Raw genomic sequence first — 23,723 nt, 5'->3', positions numbered from 1 at the left:
TGCCTTCGGCTCAGGTCATGATCCTGGAGTCCCAGATTGGAGTCCTGCATCTGGCTCCCTGCTCATTGGGTACTCTGCTTCTCCCTTTCACCCTCCCCTCTCTCATGCTCTCTCTCTCTCATTCTCTCTCTCAAATAAATAAATAAAATCTTAAGAAAAAAAAGGGTAAAATCAACAAGCAAATGAAGTGGGGAAATATTAACAACAAAGAGTTAATATTGTTAAAAAAAAAATTCTGTTAAAATCCGTTAAGAAAAGTGCTGAATCTCAATAGCTAAATAAGTATAAAATAAAGACAATTCTCTTACACATGTATGTTCCCTCTCTCTCTCCCTCCTTTCTCAAAGTAATGGTTAATTATCACATAATTAAGGGGCACCTGGGTGGCTCAGTTGGTTGAGTGCCTGACTCTCGATTTCAGCTCAGGTCATGATCTTGGGGTTGTGAGTTGGGGGCCCCGAGTAGGGACTCCATGCTGAACATGGAGCCTGTTTAAAATTCTCTCCCTCTACCCCTCCCCCATGTTCACATGTGCTCTCTCCCTCTTAAAAAAAAATTATCACACATAATTTTAAAAAATCAACCAAATAACATAACCAAAATGAAGGGACCAAAAAAAAACAACTACTGATGCTCCATGATAGTGAGGTTTTACCAAAAGAGACCTTCTAACATATTACTAGTGAAGCATAAATATCTACAACACTTATGCAAAGCCAATTGGCAATCTTATTGAAAATGCTTGGCTTTAAAATAGTAAGTCAACTGCAGCTATTCTGACCTAATGAATGAACCTCCAGGAGGCCCCCCTTCACCCATCTTTTTAGATGATAACCAGTACAATAGTCAGATAGACCTTCAGGTGTCAGATGTATCCTTCTGTAAGAAGAAGTTAAGTACAAAAAACACAGAACCACCTCCTTTGATGTATGTGGCAAAGGAAATCACCATGTTATCCCATGATTTACATACATCAACCTTGTTCAAACTTGACTCTTATAAACATCTGGTTTTGCTCATAATAAAAGAGGAAGATTTGATACCAGAACACTTTTGAGCAACACAATTATCAGACAGCCCAAAATAATTGCATGTTTGCCCTAATAAGTATAAGCAATAGTAATGTTTAAGGGTGCAAAACAAAAATGTCACATTTAGAAACTATACAGAGACCAAAAGAGGAAATGCTATCTGAACTTACTTCATAAAAGATCTGTACGTTCTAGACTAAAAAAATCACTCAAAGAACAATGTGTATCAAGCCTACTTTGAGCAAAGCTGCAGTCTAGGTCCCTGCCTTACGCCCTACACTTGGGGCGTACAGACTTACATCAAGCATCGGACAAAAGATGCACTTAACTCTAAAGAGTAGGTTTTCGCAATTACAGTAGACTTCATTAAAAGTCACTTATGATTAAATCCTGAGCATCCAAGCCAAATTTTGTGAAAGGACTCATACCTACTGGCCACTAAAACACACTCATTCTCCACATAGTGAGATCTTTGAGTGCTATACGTAGATCAGGGCTCAGTAAACTATACAGCCTGTGGGCCAAATCCAGCTCAGCTTGCCACTGGTCTTCGTAAATAAAGTTTTACTGGAACACAGCCGCATTTGCTCATTTACCTACCGTCTGTGGCTGTTTTAGTGCTACAAAGAGGATATGGCCAGCAAATCCTAAAATACTGACTACCTCACCCTTTTCAGAAAAAGTTTTCCGTCTCCTGATTTAGCTTGCTGTTTGAAAAACTAATTTCCTAATATTCATTGTGAGCTTCTCTTTAAGGGAATTTTTTCCAGTAAGGGAAAAAATTAAAAAGCGTGCCTGCCTTATTCTCAGAAAGCATTCCTCGCGCTATGAGGTAGCATTATGTTAGGGTTAAGAACACGGGTTCAAATCCCAGTTCTGCCTCTGACTACTTGGGAAATAGTGAGCAGATTACCTCACCTCCCTGTGGCTCCATTCCTTTCTGAAAGCTTGTTCATTCACTGCCATTTTTAACAGCAGAGGTAAGTGTTACTCATAAGCTATCACAGTGTCTCAATCTACAGAACTGTTGGTTTCTTCATTTCCCATTGAGGTGTCTGACTTACCAAGGAGGAAAAGGTGGGAACGTTTCCTGGATCATGTATCACACTAAGGATCCACAGCACCTGGGCGCTCAAGCCCAACTCACACGCCGGCACTTCAAAAAAGAAAAGAAAAAAACAGATCCTATTAATCCATTTTAAAGGAGGCTGTGGTCATTGCTTATCGATTCTAGAAGCTTCCATTAAGGCCCAGCACAACCAGCAAGCTGTTTTAGCAGTGTAAAACTTGGAGCAAAGAGACCCAGGACAGCTTGGAAATCACAACAAGATAGCCCGTGCACCAATGGGTTTTCTTCTTCAGGAAAAGAAAAAGAAAAATTCAGATGCTGTTAACGTATGCAAACAAATCTCATGAAACAACCAAAAGGACCATCATTTCAAAGCCATTTGAATTACTTTAAGCATTTTGAACATCAAATTCAGATTGGTTGTGTGAATTTACCCATTTTATGATGGCTCATTCATCCTGTTTTGGGGTATATATTGTATCTTAAGTAATGCATTTGAAAAATAAGAAGTAAAGGCAGAAGGTATAGAATAAACTATACCAAAAAATATGAGTTTGTATTTTTATTTACACATTAATTTGGGGCACAATGTTGAGACTTTATTAGGAAAAGAACTGTAAACCATAAAAGCATTCACTTCACTAAAGTAATCTCATCTAATCGCCCCGCAATCTCTTCAGTTTAACATAAAAATCCTGAAAACTTGATACTCTAATGTGACAGAAAGACTACCACAAGGCACCAGCCTCGCTAGAATGATGTATGTCAGAAGCTGAAGAAATGGATTACTTTTCCTTTCTGATTCATAAAGAAACAAGTCCATTAGTAGTGAGGGACGCCTGTTACTTCAAATCCTGCCCTTTTAGGGCTCATGCGTGTTCCGTTGTCCTAGTTCACATAGTTTCTTTCTACCCCACATGCTCTGCAGCTTCTGGCTTCCAATAAAGGCTGGAACACACTGATGTTGCCTATCCTGACACATACACTTGGGTAGCAGCTAGAATGATGATGAGAAAAAGGGAAGAAGAACCTCCCGGAACATTCTGGAATATTCTGGCTATTCCCACACTGTCTACTTCAGTGATTATCTAGAGGCCATCTGCCTGCAGAAAATAAACTGAATTAGAGCATCTGGAAGTTTGCAAAATTTTATATCTGTCGAAATCAGCCGTTTGGAAGTCCTGAGGCTCTGAGGCCAGAGGGCAGTCAGTGGCTAAGTAACACGTCTCTCCATGAGGCTCCCTGCCTCCATGAGGTGCCTTGGGTTAGTTCATGGGAAGCAAGGGGGCAATCCAAAGCAACACATTCAGAATTGCCCAGCAAGGCTTGCACAGCCCAGGTGTGCACACATACTAAAGCATCGCCAAGCCCAATGTGGTCCCAGCTGAGTCTTTGAAAGCCCGTGACATCATCCTTTGGACAGGAGGTGGTGCAGATGCAAATCCTTGAGGCCAAAAGAGGAGTAAGGGAGCTCTCCCCAAGGTAAGAAGGCATACTCAGCCCGGGAAAAATTCCTAGGAGCGGCCAATTCCTTTCTCACACCACCAATAATATCTCCTTTGGGTGTGGCAACAAACATGCGAGCTGGAACTTCTTTATAAAACGGCATGTTTGAATACACCGGCATCCTCTCTTGAGTCCTACAATGTTTTAAAATTAGCACTAAAATTCCTTTGCATTTGTTTATTTTGTAGTTAAAATTTAAGTGTCAGCGTTGGACAGACCCACTCATTACTGCCAGGAATACCTGGCAATTTCTACAGCCTCGCATGTGTCAGAATTAAATTTAAAACAGGGCTGATAATTAGACCTGGAGGCTGAGCCCTCCTATCCTCCCCCAGTGTGGTCATAAATTAGCAGATGTGGTCCCCCAGCTAGGACATCCAAGAGTCATGCCTGCAGAGCATGGCCATCCTCTTAAATGCCAAAAGGCTCAGAGGCCAAAAGGACACTGTTAAGAATTCAGAATCATTGACTCAACCAGATAAATAGTTCAGGAAGAAGACATCCTGGCACAATCCAGGCAAGGACAACCCACAGCATGGAGCGAATGCTCCAGATCCAACTTTCTGACTTCAAAATCAAGCCCCCTCCTTGTGAGAAGGCAACACTCCAATGGCAGAATGCCCAACACAGAGTTTACATGGTTTGGTGGACAACACAGCTCCCTTCAGAATCCGAAGCTTAAACCAGAAACCCCTTCCTGCAGCAGGATTCAGGGGAATACACCCTGAAAGGTTCTTACTCTGCCTATGTTTACATCAATGTTGAAAAAGACATTTTACCACCTTGGTGCCTGATGGCCAAGCGAACAGCATTGGGACCTTCTACTCTGCAAGGTCAACCATTTAAGAGGATGGCGTTCCACCCTCTAACGGAATACACCACACTCAACACGACACCCACATGTGCCAAGCAGTGTAGGCTCAGGAGTAGAAGCCAAGGCAACAAGGCAGTGACCTTGTATAAGAGGTCAGTGGAAGTCACAGATAAAGGCTCCTTCCGGTGTGAGGGCTGAGCGCTCCCCTCCTCCCCAGTAAGGTCATAGATTACCTGATGTATAAACCATAAATCACTGACATATTTTCCAGAAAACTAAGAAGAAAGTCAAAAGGCAAAGAAACTACAAAGCCCCAGAGGGTTGCCTCAGGCTGGAGGTCCGAATATTTTAAAATGGATATTTAACTACCCATTAAATAAGAAACAGTTTATGTTTTATTAAAACAAAAATGTCCCCATTTGACTCAATTCCATATTATCCTTATTCTTTTCTTTTAGCTTAGCAGCCACTTTGGTAGAAATAACGTCCTAAGTCCTTGGCATCAGAATTCTCACTGAGAGCCTCACTCCAGAAAACACTGCCCCTGCACATGCATGTGCCCAGCTGTTTCTGCAGTAAACCCTCCCTAGAAGTTGCACCCTGTAGTCACCTTCACAGGCTCTTAAAACAGTCTCTTAATTGAAATGCATAAATAAAATTTAAACATCAATTATAACTTGCTAAGTGCCCATCAGCACATGGCTTTCTGCTAAAATATGCAACCTCCCCAGCGCGACCTACTCAGAATGAGGAAAAATGTAGATTTAAACATTCTTCTAGAAACCAAAGGTCAGCTGAGCAGTGGCCTTTCTCCTACAGATAAATGAGAGAAATTAAAATTTCAGGCCAGTCTTAAAAGCTCAATATAGAAACTGTACCACAGTAAAATCACAAGAAATAAAATGAAAATGGATGAGACCACCTGGCATCATACAGATGTTTAATGGAGTCATGGAAAGAAACCCCACCAGGTACAGGCTCAGAAAACCTATAAACTGTTGGACCAGGGTTTCCTAGCTTGCAAGAACTTTACCAGTGGTCATGGTGCTCAACTAAGAGACATCTTGTATTCAGTCAATTAGTTAATTAACTGCCACACGGCCCCATGGCCATGCCTGGTAGGTGGTCAGAAAACAAAGCAAGAACCAGGGGCACCTGAGTGGCTCAGTTGGTTAAGCGACTGCCTTCGGCTCAGGTCATGATCCCAGGGTCCTGGGATTGAGGCCCGCATCGGGCTCCCTGCTCAGCGGGGAGTCTGCTTCTCCCTCTCCCTCTGCCTTTCCCCCTCCGCTCTCTCTCTCTCTCTCTCTCTCTCTCTCTCCCTCTCTCACTCTCTCTCAAATAAATCTTTAAAAAAAAAAAAAAGGAACTCAGAGGGAAGGAGATCATGAATTCATCAGTAAACGAAAAAGGAAGAGGAAAGCCACTGAAAATGCACACAGAAACTGCCAACAGGGTGTCATGGGGGAGACAGCACCAGCCCTCACCATCTACCTGTTGAGGAAACCCCAACTCTGGGGCCAGCAGATAGGAGACTGAACAAAGTAACTCATCTAAGATGGAAAGACAGGACTAGAGGGGCTGCTGGGCCACGGACAGAAAGCTGTCCTCTACTCAAATTTGTGGAGGAAAACAAGAAAGCAATCGGGAGAACGGATTCCAAATGGGAACCCAAGGCTGAGGAGCAGGAAGGGGCATCATTAAGAGTGGCAGGCCTCTGCCAAGCATGGCCAAGTTGGGGGGAAGGCTCAAAGGAGCCACTCCACAGAACTCCTAGACTAGAAGAGCAGCCAATTAGGGAATGTTATCATGAGAAAAAGACGAGATTTCATCCACAGGAAGGGGGTCATTGAAGGCTCAGTGAAGTACCAGAACGAGAGTGGTGTTTAGGACAATCAATATGGCAGCTCTGCAGACGGACAGACAAGAAGGGGAGAAGCGAGAGGTCAGGGACAGTTGCCACTGAGAACTCTGAGAACTGAGATTTGAAAATACTAAAGACAAAAACAAAAACACACGAAAAAAAACCACACAGCTATAAATCAACAGCCCATTTCTACAAACTATTACTTGTACAGAAAGAGTCTAGAAGCTGAGTGTGGACTCAATGATGAATGAATGTCCCTGCATATATGCAGTAACGTAATCCATGGGAATCCGAACTTTCTCACTGTGAATTAAAGTACAAATGAGGGCACCTGAGCGGCTCAGTCAGTTAAGCGTCCGCCTTCAGCTCAGGTCATGATCCCGGGGTCCTGGGATTGAGTCCCACGTCAGGCTCCTTGCTCTGCGGGAGGCCTGCTTCTCCTTCTGCCTCTGCCTGCCACTCTCCCTGCTTGTGCTCTCTGTCAAATAAATAAATAAAATCTTTAAAAATAAAATAAAATACGAATTAAGGAAGTGATATTATTGTTGTTGGCCCAAAAGTCCAAGGCCACTGGTTTGGTTGGGAAGAACAATCCGGAGAATCCACAGGCAGAGGTGGATGGGGGTTGAAGACAAATCAGACGACCCTCTGTACACATAGTGCCCCTTTCCAAGACTATCCCTAACTTTGCTCTTCCTGCATGAAGTCACCTCGGACAATCTCCGTCGTCCGCTTCACATACGTGTGCCCCATGGGATGGTGCTTGGAGAAATCAACAGTGGGCATTTAGGGTAAAGAAAGATGCTGCTGGAAGGGAAGGCAGGCTCCTGAGGGGCAGGGGCAGCACCGGAAACCCCCAGCCATTCAGAAAAGAAAAGGAGAGGGTCCTGGGTGGCTCAGTCGGTTAAGGGTCTGCCTTTGACTCAGGTCATGATCCCAGGGTCCTGGGATCGAGTCCCACATCGGGCTCCCAGTTCAGCGGGGAGTCTGCTTCTCCCTCTCCCTCTCCGCCTCTCCCCCTCCACTTGCGCTCGCTCTCTCTCTCAAATAATTTTTTAAAAGTAAAGAAAAGGAGGTGCCTGCAGCAAGAACAGAGAAAGAGGAACTGAGGAGGCAAGTGTGGCAGAGAGGAGAGTGGGACAGGGATGGGGGCAGGACGAGGCGGGGAGGAGAGGGGCACATGGGAACAACCACCCAAGAAGCAGCAGGCAGATACCTGGGTGCTCTGACGAGGTGCAGAGTTTTAAGGACATAAACCGCTGCAGGCAGCCTGGGCCCCTAGCAAGACGGACGAGGGCAGAACCTCTGCTCCCAGCTGCACCCACAATCCTGAGCAAAACTTCCAGCATCTAGGAAAACTGCGTGAAGATCGAAAGCAAATGCACAGAAAGCATGAGGTGATGAAGGTCTGTGGTGACGGTGGTGGCCTGTCCCTCGGCTCATCCCAGGTGCGTCTGAGGAGCAACCCTGTCCCTCGGCTCCAGGCTGAAGCCGGCTGGCGCCAGAGGCTGGCTGGGGGAGCAGCTTCATCCCGATCTCCCCAAATATAGGCCTGCTGACTGCCTTCCATTCAAGACAGGCTCAGGACTCAAAGGTTACAAGTTAGGGCCTTTTTTCTCGTTTCTTTTTTTATTTTATTTTTTTTTAAAGATTTTATTTATGTATTTGAGAGAGAGATGCAGTGAGAGAGGGAACACAAGCAGGGAGAGTGGGAGAGGGAGAAGCAGGCTCTCCTCCGAGCAGGGAGCCCGATGTGGGATCATGACCTGAGTCGAAGGCAGACGCTTAACAACTGGGCCACCCAGGCGCCCTTCCTTTCTTTTTTTAAAGACAGGTCTGCTGTTTGGGTCAATATCGCCGCCACCTCAACTTGGAACACTGTTGGACGGGACGTTTGGAAATGCTGAGAGCAGCACGAGAAGGTGTCCCAACTCAGGACCTTGCGCTTTTGTGAAAGGTGTCCCATCACCCATAGGTAATTGTGCTGCTCCCCAACCAAATTCTGCCATTGCAAACAGCCCAAAGTGAGGAGTGTCCCCGTAAGCACGGCAGCACGGCAAACCACTGGGGCTTTCGAAAGCCAGAGACCCTACACAAACATGTGCGACACGACAAATGTACAGGAAGGAAAAAAAAAAAAAAAACACTTCAATCCGGGCTTGCGAGTTACTAACTATACAGTCTCACCACACCCAAAAAGGAAATGGTTTGCCTTCCTTTCTTCATCAGTATACATGGCCAATCAGACATTTTTCTGCATCACACTTGAGCATAGGATGTGCGGAAGAATGACAAGCAGAAAGCCAGCATGGCGCGGAAGGGCTAGGGGCTCAAGGAATTCACCCTTTGGAAGAGCTTTCCCCAAATCAGACACGATCTCTTCAGTCACCAGCTAATTGTTTTCCGTACAAATAATGCCACGTATGGATCAATACCGGTTAATAAAGAATCTCTCTGAGAGTCATCGCAAGTGCATTTTCAAAAGACAAGGGCCAGATGTCACAATTTCCCTTCTTCAAATCCCTGGCTGTCCTGGGGCCAAAGCAGAAACACCCGGAGACCGGCCCCAGGAATGGCTGTGGCTTCGTGGACCGTGTGTCCTCACATGGGGACACAGGGCCTCACATTTCGGTCACTTAATGATGCAATCACCTGGCTGTAAGACCAGCAGAGGCAAATGCTACCTCTCTGAACAGAAGAGCAGGCACTTCCGAAAGCTGAAGCCAAAGACAGAGAAACGCACTTGCACTTGGAGCTCTCACACCCAGATCCGCCGAGACCGCTCCCTCCTTCAGACAGGTGGCGGTTACTGTGAAACCTGCTGGTTTGGCAATATTAAACACAGCGGAAGCCTACAGAAAATGGAAGGTGGAAACTGGGATTTCATTTCTCCAAGTGTTGACTGATTCTAACAACATTTGGGAAGAAAGCAACCCAATTGTTTCCCATTTAGTCTTCGTGCAGAGTCATCCATCCTTTGCCGAGCGCTGAAAGCTGGTAGGAGCTGCTGACCCTGGAATGAATACCTCGCCTGAGCGACTGGAATAAAGCTGGAGCAAAACACCTCGCATCCCTTAACTCCCACATCAGACAATGAGATGTGTTCTGAGCCACCGAGACACATGGGAACAGAGGGAGGAAAAAGAGAGGGGCAAAAACGGCTTCTTTATTAAAGCAAACAAGTTGCTAAAAACTAAGCAACTGCTCAGTTGCTTAAAAAATGAGCAATTTCTAAAATCGGCTCTCTAAGGACATCACCATCTCTGAAGGGTGACTACTTTATTTCTGCCACCATGGGCCAAATTTTCAAAGGGCAGCCTCGATTTTCACACAGGCAATTCTGAAGGGCTTGCACAAGTGGTTAATTTGCATGGGCAATTGGCCTCTCAGCTTTCATTTTGACAGCTAAATTGATCCATCCTTTGTAGACTAAAAATCTCACCACTCCGAAAGAGAAGGGTGTCTGAGGCTTTTTGTAAAATGTGGTCTCTCAATTCCTACTCATTCAGAACAATGCAACCAGTAAGACCTACCCTGTAAAGCAGAAGCTTGCCCACACAAAAGACAGCCAAGATTCAATTCTAAATCTCAATTCAAGATGTAATTCTAAGATCAAAATTGAACTTTAAAAAAATTATTGAATTACTCGTGTTACTTAACTTCTATGAAAGCAGACAGGAAGGGCTTGGGTTCGTAGATCAGTACTTCGGTCATTCCATTAAGAAGAGGGAAATGTCTGCCACAGATCAAGTCCGCAAGTTGCACCAGAACCTTCCCAGAACAAAGCTGAACTGAGGCAGACAAAGGTCTGCTGCAAGAGCATGGAGAAAAGAGGACTGCTTATCCCTGCAAAGAGGGCTGACCATGGGATTCACAAAGAACGGTTAGCAAAATGGCAGTGGGTTCAATCACTCAGAAAAATATTTTCCTAAAAATAAAAATAAAAATAAAAAAATAACAGATAGCAGGTTTTAGAAGTTGCTAGCCATAAAAGAGCCTCTGTCTCCAACTCAGGACAGAGAAATGAAAAGATGTTCTCCTTCAACTCATAAGGGTGATAGTTGAGTACAGACCCATGCAAGCCAATCCAACATGCACGCTGGTCTATGTCAGTCCTGGGTCTTCAGTGACTTGATCTATTTTATGTACCTCGAGCCCAAAGTTGGTGCTTTACATGGGATAGGGTGATCTGGGCCAGGCAAATTTTGCTTTGACTTGGAAAGCAAACTATGGTGTTGTTTTCTGGTTTAAGCCCAGAGAGTACTCTGAAGTCTCTCCGAAGACATGAAGAAAAAAAGACTTTTAAATCCAGCTGAAATTAGTCCCAACTACCTGGTGGGTCTTCCAGTGTCAAAGGCAGGCACCAAGGGCTGCAGAAGGAAGAGGCAGCTCATATTGCTTCGGTCAAGGTGCTCAAGGATGGGGACTCATCCCACGTAAGGACCTCTATCATGTTTTTGAGACAAACAGAAGGCTTAACACTATAAGAATCCTTGGGTGTGTTATATAACCAAAAATCTAATTCTGTTCTATTTGTCATCCTCTCAATATAAATTAGTGATAAAAATAAGAACTAGGCTACTACACAGTGAACCAGATGGTGTCTTACCTTCCTATAAACACGGCTGTGTTTAGAGTGTTTACACATGCGGGGGAGTAAAAAAGATTTTATTTTTTTACATTTGGCAATGAGTCACGTTGTCCATTTCAGGACGAACAGTACTGAAACTTCCTCCCCATGAAAAACCAGTGCAGCTTCCCTAATGTTTAAGAACAACTGTGTCCGCTGCCTCAGATTAGTGATGAAGCGCTCTTGCCCATCCTGCAGCTCCATCAAGGAGACAATCTGATCAAATCGGACTCACGAAATGCAACCAGGAGGCCGGGAGTGTCCTGTCGCAGGCCTGCTGCTTCTTTGTAAGAGTCCAGACGCTTCTTTCATTTTGTGTGCAAACACGCCCTTAAAATTTTCAACCCAGGAGGCTGAGTTAACGGTGCCCCGTTTGCCTGATCCGTGTCCCCATCCTTGCTGAGGGGACATACTCAAGGACCGAACCCGGGAGAGCCGTGCTGAATCATCTCGGGAAGCTTCTGAGCTTACTGATTATAAAAGGAGCCACAGTTAATCCCTAACCACTTCATTCAGTAAAAGCCCAATCCATTGAAGCAACTGGAAGGTAAACAGGACCAGTTGGAAATGCAGACCACATTCTACGAAATGGTATTTCATTTTCCACTGACAAGCTCCGCGAGCAAATGTGTCAACACAGGTGAGGTGGGAAGGACCATGCCTGGGAGTATTTGCCCTGCCCCCAACAGCAGGGTTGGGTTTGTGTTTCTTCTTCATAAAACAGCAAGAAAACCAACCCCGGGGCGCCTGAGTGGCTCAGTCCTTAAGTGTCTGCCTTCGGCTCAGGTCATGATCCTAGGGTCCTGGGATCCAGCCTTATATCGGGCTCCCTGCTCGACGGGGAGCCTGCTTCTCCCTCTCCCACTCCCCCTGCTTGAGTCCCCTCTCTCGCTGTGTCTCTCTCTGTCAAATAAATAAATAAAATCTTTTAAAAAAATAACAAAAACAAAACAAAACAAAAAATCAAACCCCTCCTCTGTTGAGCAAACAGCATGAAACTGACCACTGGTGTTGATCTGTTTTGTCCTTTCGATTGTACAGGCTGCTGGGACGGTTAATGGCCCTCCTTGTGATTCATATGAAGTTCATCCGAATCCAGAACTCTGTATTTCTTGCCCTATACATGACATCCGATTGGTCCACCGCCATCACCCAAACCTTCCCGCTGGCTCTCTGAAACCTGCGTGTGTCCTCGGTGTCCCCGTATGATGCGGCTGCCTCTTCTGTGAACGAACACTCAGCCCTGCCTCTGGCTACCTCGTATCATCCTCCACTGCCTATCTGTCGGCCTCCCCATGTCAAGGGCAGTCATCGTGTCCCACGCCACTTTGAATCCCCGAGGCCAGGCCTCCGTAAATGAGCATGTTCAAGAAAGACATCTGAGGGGCGCCTGGGTGGCTCAGTCGGTTAAGCGACTGCCTTCGGCTCAGGTCATGATCCTGGAGTCCCGGGATCGAGTCCCGCATCGGGCTCCCTGCTCTGCGGGGAGCCTGCTTCTCCCTCTCCCCCTCCCCCTGCTTGTGTTCCCTCTCTCGCTGTGTCTCTCTCTGTCAAATAAATAAATAAAAATCTTTAAAAAAAAAAAAAAAAGACATCTGAGAGGGTGTGTGTAAATAAATGTTAACAGACCAGGCACACGACCTAAAGTCAGCTTCTAGAGACATCCTCCCTATGTGACATCACCATTCCATCCAAATCACCCAAGAAGCTAAACGGGGCCGGAACCCAGATACCACCCGCTCCTCATCCAGGTTCAAAGCACGGCGGGCACTCAGCAGGTGCCCAGGTAGGAGGCGTGGATGGAGGCTGCGCAGGAGACAAAGTCTGGAGGAGAGAAAATCACATCTTCCTGGCCTGGAAGCACGAGGCTTGCCTTGATCCTACCTTCGCTGAAAATAAAATTCTTTTTTCACATCTCTTTGGAAGATTTTCAAGTCTCAGAAGAAGTTTTCTGATGCTATACACGCAGGTTCCGGGCCCTGTCCGTACTCTTGTATAATCCAAATCTATCACAGACCCTGCTGCACAAACATGCCAGTATCTGTCTCCGCTCTTCTTGCCTCCTGAGCCAGGGGGCACACCCAAGGATGCTTCTACAGCCCCCTCTACCCCGAAGAGCTCTCTGCGCGCTCAGAGATGTCCCCACGGACAGACAGCAGCTCCCGTGAACAGTCAAGTCAGGAGAACAAGGCCAAGCCGGTGGTCAACGGCGAGCAGTCAGGAAAAGACTTTTCCTCCGTAATATGAACATTATCTTTGCGAATCTCAGGCTTATACTGATAATTCCCTCAGGAAGCCCATTTTTCTCAGGTATCGGGAGAATTATTAAGTAACAGTGACTCCAGTTTGTGAATTAATGATGTTCAGCTGACCAAGCTGCAATTCTGCAGGCGCTGACCGAAACGAGATCCACAGTTCTGCTTCCTGGCTTCTGTCCTCGCTCTCCAACCAGGGCTTTCGAGCACCTTCACACAGGTAGTGTCTTCAAAGCACCTGAGGCTAGGCCTGTCCACCTCGCCTCTCCCTGCTCGCTCCTGGGTCCCTGCTCCCCCAGGGAGCTGCAGAGAAAAGACACGTTTCAAGGAGCTCCCTCCTTCACTGTCCCGATTCCAATTTCCCATGTGGCCTGAGAAAACACGCAAGCACTCTGGCCGACATGAACATGCAATTATGATGTAATAGATCAAATCAAAGACTTAAAAGCATTTTAGGTAATAATGAAGCACTGGGAAATCACTATGTTCTTGGGGGCATTTTATGCTTGACTTCAAAATGTGCATTTTAATCTCAATGTTACATCTCTTGACTCTGTTAGTTTATAATTACAATCCCGATGACCTCTTTTCAGGCCCAGGGAAGCCATGCTACTCCATGAGGGTCATGAGCCTAACAACTGAATCCAGAGCTTTAAGTAAAGTCTGTATAACTCTAGCCTAGAAGACGAAACAATGATGCTGAAAATAAAGTCCTTGCTTTGGGATTTTTTTTTTCCCCCAAACGATATAGACTCAGGTGTTGCACTAAAGACACTCTTGTCAAGTTAGGCTTCTCATCTGCATCCACTCTCCTGGACTGGCAGACAGCCAGCATCTCAGCCAAGCTCCTCGTCTGTCCCCCCGGACATTATCAACTAACTAGGGACTTCCCGTCAGTACACACTCACTGTCAACATCAGGGAAATGAAACCATAAACAAAACCCTTCATTCGAATGGAAAGCTGATGGCATCATGGGGCAGGACAAAGGTGATAAAACTTGTCATTGAACAAGGAACAAAACGTCTTGCCCTGTTGACCACTTACTTCTTCTCATGCTTCAGCTTGCCCTGGGAAGAAAGGGCATGGCGAGTCATTACTGACGGACAATTTTCAAGCTGTGCCCCATTTCCAAAGATTGCAAAAGAGCTATAAATCAGAAAAGTGGCATGAAATTTTGGGATAGCTGCTTTTCTCGAAGACTCCTAAGATAAAACAGCAAACCACGATTTGATGCAAAGGCATGGTGTTCCTGTTGTTCCTCCAAAGAGACACACTCCTCACCCCTCTTCAAATTAAGTCTCTTCTATTTTCCTACTCTGGGTTGCACAAGGATCTTTCAAGAGAAGCTAAAATGACACAAGTCAGTTATATCCATCCTAGGACAAGAGAGGGGGCGGGTCAGGAAGGGCCCAGGCTGACTTACTTCCCTCTGCTGCGAACCTTGGGAGATGCCAACTTCCCTACCATCTCTTGTGGCTCGGCCATGGACGGCAGACAGGATTTCACCTTCGCAGACAAGGCGTATCCACCTGACCAGCAAGTAAGGACCGTGTTTCTACCTGACCCAGTCAGTAAAGGGGAAGAAAAGAATAATCATGACGGAAATCCGAATAATTGACTGGTTTTTATCACTACACCTAAGCCCTCAGGTCAATAGAATCTTCCCCTCGCCCCCTTTCAGCACCTCTTCCAAGAGCTCCTTTCCATTCGTCAGCCTTACAGGTCAGCATGGGCCCTGCCGGGGCTCCCTTTGCTATGACAAACCCTTAGAGAAAGGAAGGGCGGGGAAGTGAGCTTTCCTCCCTTGAGGACAGTCCCTCCAGACACTGCCCCTGCTCAGAAGATATCTTCATTGTGACTGAAATCACCAGAGGGAGCCCCCTTCTCCCCAAATCCAATTTGCTTTGACACATGGCTGCCTGTCAAGGAGCCACAGGCTTCCCCGAGCGGGATGCTCCACAGGAATTCCTAAGCCAGCCCTGACTTGTCAACAGAAGTCAGCAGCTTGGGGGAAAACAGCTGTTGAATCTCAGCCAGGGGGGCGCAGCCCTTGACGATACACAATCTCGCAAGCAGAACGCAGTCCACCCCCGATTATTCCAATCCTGAGCCGCACAGCTCCCGGGGCATGGAGGCTGGCGCTGTGTTTTGGAAACAGGTTTCATGACCACGTCAAAGGAAAAGTCAAACCAGGCCACATTCTCTAAATGCAGACCAAACGCAACTTTCCTTCAGCTTTCCAGCCACACTCTCCCAAACCAAACTTAAAAAGAGAATGGGAAGTGATGTGTTAAACTGGAAACTAACCATCTTTGTGCCTCACCCAGCTGGGTAATTCAAGGTAGGTTTATTACAAAAGCTTCAAAATCACTGTTCTCTTCCAGTTTAATGCAGAAGCACTGGGTCCAGAGACAATGATGCCAAAAGCAGGACAAGCAGGAGAGCTCCAGAAGGGGCCAAATTCAACCCCAGGAAGAAGGAAACGTCCTGAGAGCAGCCTCAGAGGCCGTGACGTCTTCCATCAGTTTCGGTGCAACCACCAAAAACACGGCAGAAAATCCTGCTTCATTACCACAAGCCTAAACATCTACTCTGCACTTGTGAGACTCAGAGTACAAAAGAGTCAAATAACTCCAGACATCACTTCTTTCTTAGCGTAACTGATATTCACGGAAGGAAAATGGAAAAAAAAAAAAAAGAGTCAATCCTCATTATTCACAGATTCCATTTTTGCGAATTCACCCATCTACTAAAATTGATTTGTAACCCAAAATGTGCCATCGTCTGTGAGTTCAAAGATAATGAATGAACTATATATTACATAAGGTGTCTTTAAACAGAAACGCCTGTGAAACAAGGTCCTTTATTGATGGGTTGATGAGGCCGTTGTGACCAGAAGCTTATAGGAGCCTAACCGTGGAGGGCCCCTTGGAGAGATGGGTCGGCATTAACTGATTCTCATTGTTCACGATAATCTTCCAGAGAAGAGCACCACGAATAAGGAGCGTGGACTTGTAAATGTGGGACATGAACAAAAACACCCTAACAGGGCGCCTGGGTGGCTCAGTCGTTAAGCGTCTGCCTTCAGCCCAGGTCATGATCCTAGGGTCCTGGGATCGAGCCCCCCATCAGGCTCCCTGCTCCGCGGGAAGCCTACTTCCCCCTCTCCCACTCCCCTTGCTTGTGTTCCCTCTCTTGCTGTGTCTCTCTCTGTCAAATAAATAAATAAAATCTTTAAAAAAAAACAAAAAACACCCTAACAGAGTCCCCAGCTCTACCCAGGAAGGTCAGGAGCTGACTGGCATGAAGGTGGGCTGTGGGATTTGTGTGTGTGGAGTGCATATCACTTGGTGGAGGGAGATTAGGACCAGGCAATGGAAAGCTGAAAGATACAAGCGATCTGATCATTCCTGAAAAGCAAAATGGTGGCCCTCTGTCTTCAAAGGAGCACTTAACTCACTGCTCTACCTACAGGCCGTGGGAGTGCTGGTGCCTGAATGTCTGCCATTAACCACCGTGGGCAGAGACCTTTCTGAAGTCATTCTAGAGGGAAAATCAGACCCCTCAGAAAAGAAATCTGGACAATTACCGGCCATCAGGGATGACAAGGCAGTGGCCAAGGTCACTTCCCGAATGAAGGCTCTGGCTTTGGTCCCCAAGACTCTTTAGAGCTCCCACTCTATAATGTGAACCAGATCCCCATCTTCTGCATCAGATAATGAGCCTTGCTCCAGAGATTTAAGGGATGATTACAGTCTAAAGAGCTGATTGTGTCTCATTACACTTGTGATAATAGATTTCTGACAATTGAGGCTATTGACTTGAACTTCCAAATACCAGCACACGTCCCGCGTGGCCCCCTCTGACATATTCCCATCTGTCATGTGTCAAACAGGAAAGTGTGTCCTCACTACACAGCACATAAAGGAGAAAAAGTGAAACTGGTACATAACGGGGAATCCTGTTCTCTTCCAGTCCAGGAAAGGCTTCCTTGAACTGAGTCACTTTGAGTACATGCAAATCTTTAACATTAAAAATAAAACAAGGAATACAATCCATAAATGCCAAAGAATAAAAAGATCCAAAGCCCTTCCTTTCTGGCTTCCTCATGGCCTCACAGTTCTTTGCTAGCAACTTCTCCCCTTTCATTATAATCTTAGGAACTATACCTACTACCTTCTAGAATGGAATTGGCTTCCTTTCAAACTGCTCTCCTTCTTTTATAATGGGGGGAAAAAAAAACAAAAAAACTGAGCATCTCTCTCTACTTCGACCTGTACATTGTCAGGCGTCACAAGAAAGTGAGTAAAAATAACAGAGATGGTTCACATGTGTCTTCAGACTAAGAAAAAATACTGATAAAACAGACTGTTTTCCAAGTTCAAGAAGAGTAGTTTCTACCATGATCTCAAAAAGGCAAGCTCCACAAACGCAATCACCAATAAAAACAGAATAGTCTGTAAGAGCGATAAACCAAACCCACGAGTTACAGATATGAGTCAGGCACCAAAATTTCTATCCTGCCGGCATCAGACAGGGCTTTCTCCTGTGGACACCCCGAGGCTGGGAATACTGCAAACTAACCACACGTCTCACGGAGTTTCCTGGTTGGTTCGAGTACTGTCGGCGGATTTCTAGAGAAAGCACCAAGACAGGGCGGCCGCGTGCCAACAGGAACGGGCCAGAACAGGAAAAAGGGTTTCAAACTGGGATCAAGCAATCCTGTAGTAAGAAATCGTGCGAATTTTTTCAAGAAATGACTATTCCGTCTGGGTTTTCAGCCAAATCTGGCTCTAAAAATTCCCTGATCTCTCAAAATACGAGATGCTAAAATAAGGATGTGTATGTCTGTAAGTTAACTGGGAGCCTTAAAGAGATCCAGTGGCAACATGACAACGGGGCTTGGCACCACTAAAATCTTGAACTGAAAAAGCAGAGAAATGGTTGGTATTTGACTAAACTTACAGAAGACCCTTCTGAAAAGGGAGAGAGGTCAGCAGGGGACACATTATCTGGAGAGCCTGAAATGCATAAAGCACTTAAAGAAGGGCAAGATCAAAGGCGCCCGGTGAGGGCAGAGAAGGGGCTCACAAAGAAGCAAGCCTCCGTCCGCCAATTACAGCGGGAGCCGGCTCTTTGTTTCCCAGAAGCCAACAGTTACAGGACTTAGATTGGGGCATAAATTCTAATTAAAGTACATCTTTCTGGGTTCCCTGCAGAATTTCCACTCACCAGCTTCATCCTTCAACAGGGTTTGAGTGCCTGCCTCCCCAGTTTGACAAAGAACTCCTGTGTCCCCAGCCCAGCCAGGGAGGGCAGTATGTGTTCACGGTGGGCCTCCTGCCTCTCTGGAAGGTTAACCTCTCTTCTGCAACTGGCTGCAAATAATTGCTTCTGTTAAGGCAAGCGTCAGCCTCCGGGTGCAGGTGAGAAGCAGGATTTGGCTGGGGAAGAGAAAGGGGTAATTGGAAGCAGACAACAAAACATAACAAAAGGAGAAAATTAAAAACCCTAACTTTCAAGGGAATTCCAGGAGAACACCAGGCAGCAAGAGGACAAGGAGGGAGAGAGGAACATTTCTGACAAGCAGGCAGAACGCAACTAGTGACACCTGCAACCTTGGGAGCTCACAAAAAGTGCATGTGTCTGAGGTCTTGGCCCCCATCCCTCCAGCCCAATCCTAAAGCGGCTGGACGCTACCCCAAACCACAAAAGGACCAGGGAGAGAAGGAAGATCTAAGCCAGTCCAGCTGCAATAACAAATTCAGAAGGGCCCAACCACGAAAGCTTCGAAAAACAAACGTTGTGATTCAAAGCGAGGGAAAACCCAGCGCCCGGGGAAACTTCAAGAAGCACAGGACCTCACCAGACATCATTTTCAAAACCATTAGGAGACTACCTTTCAATGAGGTGTTTCAATGACAAGAGGCCTGACTCGCTGGAAGAGAATAGGATCAAACAGAGAAATCCTCAGGACCCTGCTCCTCAAAGAGAGACTCAACTAGACTTTTATCTCCCCAGGAAAACCTCCTGAGTCCCGAGTAGGCCTCTAAGCCCCCAGGTCACTGAAAGCTTCAAGAGTCTTCATACCGTTACCCTTAAATGTTCTAAATCAATCCCAGCAAATTAGCCCAGCTGGGTAGCTATTTCAGAGCTTTTGGAAAATAAACCGTCTCCCTGTTTGTGCTAAAACCTGTAACTCTGGAGTGTAATTCCCACCAGTACAAACTCTGGCCCAGAACTTCCCAAGTCACTTAAAAGACACAGAACTGGTCATCCATCCGGGACAGCTAGGCAGAAGTAAATCGATAACTCGTGCTCTCTTTTTCATGAAAACTTCTAAAAAGGCTCCCCAGAAGGAGAAATGGCCCTATGGCCCGAGTTCAAAACCTGTGACCACTTTCTCTTGTGTAGCCTGGACTTTTTTTTTTTTTTTAACTCTCCCAAGTTTTCTTCTGCTGTAAAAGCAAGATAATAACAGCAACCAGGTTACAGGAAAGCTGAGTTTTCAAAATTATGTGTGTCAAGTTCCCAGCTCCAAGGCGGGCCTCAACCTGATTATCACTATGACAAATGGAATTGGGTCTTCCACCAAAGGGGTCACGATGCCCAAGGGTGTTGGAGGGCATCTATCCTTTGAGCCTGCATCTACAACTTCCTTCTGTGCCTCGTGGCTTAATTGGTAAAATAAAGTTAGCATGTCAAATATTTTTTATAATGCCCATTTCAGCTGTAAAAACCTCAGGGCCCTGGATGGCGCAGTCGGTTAAAGCGTCTGACTCTTGGCTTCAGCTCAGGTCCCTATCTCAGGGTGGTGAGATCAAGCCCCACATTGGGCTCCACACTCACCATGAAGTCTGCTTGAGATTCTCTCTCCCTCTCCTTCTGCCCTCCTGTTCACATTCCCGCTCTCTCAAATAAATAAATAAATAAATAAATAAATAAAATCTTAAGAAAAGAAAATCGAGTTGTCTGGGGATTTGGTTTCTTCTGTACTCCGCAACTACAAAGGTTCGTTCTATGCCTCTCCTGACATTTTTCTCCCTCCTAGTAACTTTTCCAGAAAAACAAAACAAAACAAAACAAACAACACTAAAAAACATCAATTTGATGCCCTCTATAACATGTTTTAAAAGAGTCACAGGACAAGTTTTTGATATGAAGTACAAAACAAAAAGAAAACTTATTCTTTAAAAATCAGCGTGTCTCCTTTTTTTTTTTGTATTTTTTTATTCTTATGTTAATCCCCATACATTACATCATTAGTTTTAGATGAAGTGTTCCATGATTCATTGTTTGTGCATAACACCCAGTGCTCCATGCAGAATGTGCCCTCCTCAATACCCACCACCAGGCTAACCCATCCTCCCACCCCCTTCCCCTCTAGAATCCTCAGTTTGTTTTTCAGAGTCCATCGTCTCTCATGGTTCATCTACCCCTCTGATTTCCCCCCCTTCATTCTTCCCCTCCTGCTATCTTCTTCTTTTTTTTTTTTTCTTAACATATATTGCATTATTTGTTTCAGAGGTACAGATCTGAGATTCAACAGTCTTGCACAATTCACAGTGCTTACCATACCCTCCCCAGTGTCTATCACCCAGTGACCCCATCCCTCCCACCCCACCCCCCACTCCAGCCTCACTGATATGAGGAATTCTTAATCACAGGAAACAAACTCAGCGTGTCTCCTTTTATTTGAGAATGTTTTACTAAGTGTAAAGGTCCAAAGAGCTGTTGACAGATGGGTCCCATTTTTTCCCCTAGAGATGGTAATTATGTTCTAAATCTTCAAGTCGGCTACATCTTAAAAATTGACTTGACCGGTTTGGCGGTCTTTCTCAAAATCTCAGAATAACATAGAAAATATGAGCCTTAAGTAACTGCCTGAAACTAAATGAGCAATTTGCACTGACGCACATTCCTCAAATTTTAAGCTGCTCCTCGGTGGAAGCACATCAATCATAAACCTGTTAGTGAGATATGGGGAGCAAGCACACATCCCCATGTGGTCAGCATGCAAAGTCAGGCTGCCCATCAAACCACTCGTCTGGGCCTGCATTACAAGTCCATAAGCTGAAGCTACAAGATGGATGAGGGAAAGTCTCCGAACAGGGCTGGATCTCCATGTTTAAAGCCAAGTTTGCTGTGAACTATATCCCAGGAAGCTCTGAACCACCGTGGAGGCAGGGCCAACCACACAGAACACACATGAGCACCAATGTGTGGGGGACCCAACGACAGCTCATGAGAAGGTATAAAAGGCTAAGAAGCTGGGGCAGGGAGTCCCAGAGATGTACACATTTTACCATCAAATGTGTGTGAGCAGGGACATCCTTTTGAGCCTCATGGGCTCCTTTTGCCTTCATTTAGGAGAAGATAAGCTATGTTGGATGAAAATTGGTTCAGGTAGTCTTTGAAGGCTCAGCCCTTGATTTGATCTATTTTCAAAAGATAAAATATGGACCAGGAAGTTTTTTATCAATGTGAGCCTCAATAAGTAAATAGTGCTTATTATATGCTATACATAGGGCATAAGATTAGTATCTAATATCCAATCTTATTTTTTTAATTTGCCCACAATTACATTGTTTTCTTTAAAAAATTAGAAATCTCTCAGAAAGCTACTGATGGATCCCGTTTGAGAGAGAATTTAAGATTTTCCCCAGGGAGCGCCTGGGTGGCTCAGTCTTTAAGCGTCTGCCTTCGGCTCAGGTCATGATCTCAGGGTCCTGGGATTGAGCCCCGCATCGGGCTCCCTGCTCCGCGGGAAGCCTGCTTCTCCCTCTCCCACTCCCCCTGCTTGTGTTCCCTATCTCGCTGTGTCTCTATCTGTCAAATAAATGAATAAAATCTTTAAAAATAAAAAAAAGATTTTCCCCAGGATATCTGCCTCCACATGTTCTTGTCCTTACAAGATCCCTCTCCCTGAGGGTGTGGAACCTGTGACTTGCTTCTACCAATAGAACACAGCAAAAGTGACAAGATATGAGTGACTGCATGATTATACTATACAAGATTTCAACACCCGCCTTCCCGATTTCTTTCTCCCTGGCTGGCTTTCAGAACGCCAACAGCCATGCTGGAGGAGTCCACAAGACAAGGAGCTGCGGGAAGCCTCCAGCAAGAAAATGAAGCCCTCAGTCCTGTATCCACAAGGAAATGAATTCTGCCAAGTGAACCTAGAGGCATGCACTTACCTAGTCAAGCCTTCAGATGAAACCCCAACCCCAGTCAACTACCCTTGATTGCAGCATTACGGAGAACCCAGCTAAGTCATACCCAGACTCCAGACCCACAACAACAGTGACATAATAAATATGTGTTCTTTTAATTCACTAAGTTTGTTGTAATATTTTAATATATTAATAGATAAGTCATGGGGCGCCTGGGTGGCTCAGTCAGCTAAGTATCTGCCTTCAGCTCAGGTCATGATCTCAGGATCCTGGATCAAGCCCCTGTGTCAGGCTCCCTGCTCAAAGGGGACTCTGTCTCTCTCTCTCCTTCTGACCCTCCCTCCTGCTTGTACTTTCTCTCTCTCGCTCTGTCTCAAATAATAAATAAAATATTTTTAAAAAATAGGTAAGTCATACAGATCATTAAAACTCAAGCTGTTTTGTAGAGTGACTCAACTAATTTCATTTAAGTTTATATAATAATTTATTCAATTGAACTTGTCTATCATAAACTATAATTATGTATTTTAAATACCCGATTTTAATAAGACTACTTTTAACTACAACACAAATCAAGCATTGCAGATAGCTCATTCGCATTTTCCGTTCACTACTCTGGTGTTCTCCAGATAGCAAGGCTTTAATCAGGTAAGAGAAAGAAGGTCGCATAAGATCAAAACATCAACATTTGATCATTAGTTACTAACCACAGATAGTTCAGCCTTTAAATGACCTATAATTACTATAAAGTGTCCCATTAAATACTGTCTAAACTTATTTTCAAAATTCTGATAGGTCATATAAATCATCCTAAGAACATTCTGATTTTTGATGTCAGCAATAGAATAAATGAAGCATCTGGGTGTTTGTTGTTGTTGTTGTTTTGAGAGAGAGAGAAAAAGAGCAGGGAGGGGCAGAGGGAGAGGGAGAGAGGGAATTCCAAGCACGCTCCACTCGGGGTCCAATCTCACCACCCTGAGATCATGACCTGAGCCAAAACTGAAATCAAGAGTCAGATGCTTAACTGACTGAGCCACCCATGCACCCAAGCATGTGGATTTTGGAACAGACATGAGCAAGGTATTGCTAAATTGTATTATGTTAGCAGCTCATGGGTTAGACTAACTGTCAAAAAATTCACAGGCATGCAGGTTAATAAAACCATGACTTCAGACATTTGTATTTTACACAGAACAAAGCCATTTACATTTAAGCAAACATCTCACTATTTCAACATATCCTGCAGATTAAATATACTCCGGAACATGAAACATTATGTAAATGTATTAGTCAATTAGCGACCGCATAACAAAGCACGACGGATTGAGGAGCTTATTTTGGGGAATTTATTTTCTCACAATTCTGGAGGTTAGAAA

General features: G+C 45.2%; 1 protein-coding gene across 5 annotated transcripts in view; it reads right to left on the bottom strand.

Moving 5' to 3' along the window:
* SEMA5A (semaphorin 5A) overlaps positions 1-23,723 on the bottom strand; it is a 472,196-nt gene that overhangs the window by 361,134 nt on the left and 87,339 nt on the right. For all 5 annotated transcript variants that reach the window (XM_045863616.3, XM_064596872.1, XM_064596869.1 and 2 more), the window contains exon 2: positions 2,096-2,187. The gene's annotated coding sequence lies outside the window, so the exon portion shown is untranslated. The remainder of the gene's footprint in view (positions 1-2,095; positions 2,188-23,723) is intronic.

The sequence above is a fragment of the Mirounga angustirostris genome, unplaced genomic scaffold (genome assembly GCF_029215605.1).
Source record: "Mirounga angustirostris isolate CCGP_5_RB_7025 unplaced genomic scaffold, mMirAng1.0.hap1 SCAF_7, whole genome shotgun sequence".
NCBI lineage: Eukaryota > Metazoa > Chordata > Mammalia > Carnivora > Phocidae > Mirounga > Mirounga angustirostris.
The sequence above is the reverse complement of the archived record's forward strand: the minus strand, read 5'-3'. Positions and strand labels throughout refer to the sequence as shown.